Raw genomic sequence first — 3,271 nt, 5'->3', positions numbered from 1 at the left:
AACCTGCTTCTCTGAAACATCCACTCATTGGTTGCAATTCATCTGCTGACATCAGCATTTTCTAAACCGTGCCCGGAGAGTGGTAGTTAGTTTCATGGATGTTAAGAAGTAACTTTTAAAGGGAGACAGGGGATTTATGATCGAATAGAATGGAATTCTTATACATTGTCAAGTCAGCCTGCTAGCCCAGATACTTCTCCAAGCCTTGAAGGTGTCTATTGGATGCTTTGAGTCTTCAAGTGGGATGAGCCAACACATTCTGGCACCCTCCTCAGTGCTGTTTTCTGGAAAAAAAAAATCTCAAGATTAATAGTCCATCCAACAGGCAATGCTTATAAAAGTCATAAAAATAAACACAAAAAAATCTACTTTTCTTCATAGAATAGCTCTTCAAAAAGAAAAAAAATAGATAAGGAAGATAAGTTCCAAATACAGGCTAAATAGTCAAGTTTGCTGAGGGCTTGTGCTCGTGGGGCATCTTGAGGCTTCAGGAGAATGCTAGCTCCTTTCCCTGTGGCTGTCTCAATATTTTCTCTCCCTGTACAGTTGAGACTCAGATTTGTAGTTTCCACTGGCTATGTCCCTTCCCTGTGGCTTATAATCTGCATGCTAAGCTAAAGATAGGGAAAGTCACAGTTTACCAATCTCACTGTCACTTTGAAAATCACATGTAATATATTTAAAGCACTATGCAAGTGTTACTGCTGTGTGCTATTTTTCTCTTATTTTTCCTCTTGGGCTCTCTTCCCAGGTCTTGCCATTCACACTCAGATTCCAGAACACTCACTCCCATGCAAATACACGCACACGTGCACAGACACACAAAAGAGAGAAACAGAGACAGAGAGACACAGGCAGAGAGGGGAGAAGAGGGGGGATGGAGGGAGAGAAGGATCTCGGATCCATCATCTGAGTGTCTGAATCTTACCTGCCCATTTTCATACTTTGGCTCCCAGGAGCCCTGCTGTTGCAGTATGTCTTGCAGCAGATTGGAGATGGAGAAGCTCACAGCTTAGATCTGTTTATTTGGAACCTTCCTTTTCTCAAGATCCCCAGGTGAATTGTGAGCACAAGGGCTAAGATGTGGAGAGTCCTGGGCTCTGTATGTAGCAGGGGACCATTAGAGCTCACCATCGAGTATCAGTTGAACCTGCGTAAACCTGTTAGCAGGGAGTCTGCCAATTAGAAATGTCAGTGTCCTTCAAAGACTCGGAACAGGCCTTAATCAGAGCAGCTACTGCAATTTGCCTAAATAAGAGCAAACCAGACACACGTTAAACAGTGATTAAAGACCCAGGTTAGTTTCAAATTATCTCTTCTCTTTAATTGCTTTAATTATTTAATCTTTCAGCTGCAATCAAAGCTTTAAGTTGTGAGAGAGAATGTTATCAGTTCACTAGACTGTTTATTTCCAGAGGTATTAAGATGTAATGTCATGACCTTCACCTTTGTATTCAGATAGACAGACAAGTTCAGCTCTGCCTCTGACAAACTGTATGATATCAGGCAACTCATTTCACCCTTCTGAGCTTTGTTTTCCTCAACTATAACAACAACAATAATAATAATACTGATTGATGCAGAACTTGGTGACTCAGAAGCAGCAGGAAAATATTGGATTGTACCCTCTTTACTTTTGGCTGGCTTAAAAACCTTGACGCAAATCCATACAGGTGTACATACCTGTACTCCCAGCACTTGAGAGGCTAGTGCAGTGACCAAGGTTTCAGCATGTGAACTCTTAAAGGACATGCTCACACTGTGTACAAACTATAGATCCACATGGTCCAGTTCTGGGCAAGCCTATCATTGAAGCAGGCATCATAACGTATACGCCCTACACCTCCTGCAATGATGGTAGTTAGCAAACAGAAAAGTTTTCAGCCTATTCTCTAATTACCAAGACAATAAAAAGGCACTGGAATCAGTGTATCCGGCTGTCAGTAGAGGATACTTTAGATTATAGTATTTGGTACAAGAAGACGCTCCGTCGGTGCTGATGTGTTTCTTTCCTTAAGGATACACGAGTAGAAATGCCTATTCATGCCATAAAAGTACCATCTTCTCAAGAGAGAAACTCTTCTATCCGAGTCTGATTACAAGAATAAATGAGTTTATTGGACTTGCTTACAGTGGTATGAGTGACCAAAAAACAACTCATTAAGGAGAAGTAGCACCCCAGCATTCATGAAGATCCGCAAAAGCTGCATTACTGAAGCCCCACTTTTAGTTAGATATTAACCATCCCCTTTGTATATGCTCTAGTCATTCCCAACAAGACCACATACTGCTGGAAGGCAGGGGGAAGCAGTGGCTAGAATGGCAGGTGAGAGTCCAAAGTCCATTGCCATCTTCATACTTGGGAGTGTTAACAGCTCCCTTACATAGCTGCAGCCACCACTGTACTGTTGTTCTCATTCTGTTGCCAGTCATTCTCTAGGTCACCTCAGAACCTCTGCTCCATGATGGTGACAGTCTTGTGATGCCTATGGTCAGAGCAAATCACTTCTGCCCCCTTGTTAGTCAACAAGCCCAAGTTATAGCAGTGTAAGAGGTCATGTTGTACATCTGATTTGGCCCTTTCTGTTCTAACTCAGTCTCTACCTGAGTGGCCCTGGACAAGGTATTATCATAAGTTAAAGCTGTCCTAGGATAATCTTCAGATAGTCAAAGCCAGCAGCATTGCTATTTTCGCAATAGTCACATGTACCTCCATGGTCAGTGTTTGGATTACAGGTGTAGCAAGATCAGTGGCAAAGCAGAACTTCCAGGGCTACCTATCAGGGAGCAGAACTTCCAGTGCAATCATCTGTCATCAGCTTACTAGCTGCAAGGAGCAGCCACAGTGGAAGAAAGGAGTCTATGAGCCATAGTGACCATCTCGATGTTGTTAAATGCTTGACAGTCTCACTAGAACTGAAGTTTTGGAGGCTGGGGAAGGTGGGCTTTGGGTTCAAAACTGACAACAGCCAGGAGATGAGTCATGGATTACTGGATCAGTGAAAGATGACAGTTAATAATTTTCAGAAAATAAGCTATACTTACAGGTAAAACAAAACATGACAGGACAGAATGGCTAAAATGAAAAACACCAATGATAGCCTATGCTGGAGAGGGTGTGGAGAAAGGGGTACACTCATCCATTGCTGGTGGAAATGCAAACTCGTGCAACCACTTTGGAAAGCAGTGTGGCGGTTCCTCAGGAAATTCGGGATCAACCTACCCCTGGACCCAGCAATACCACTCTTGGGAATATACCCAAGAGAGGCCC

This window comes from Microtus ochrogaster, unplaced genomic scaffold (assembly GCF_000317375.1).
Source record: "Microtus ochrogaster isolate Prairie Vole_2 unplaced genomic scaffold, MicOch1.0 UNK2, whole genome shotgun sequence".
In the NCBI taxonomy this organism is placed as follows: Eukaryota; Metazoa; Chordata; class Mammalia; order Rodentia; family Cricetidae; genus Microtus; species Microtus ochrogaster.
This window is presented reverse-complemented; position numbering follows the sequence as displayed.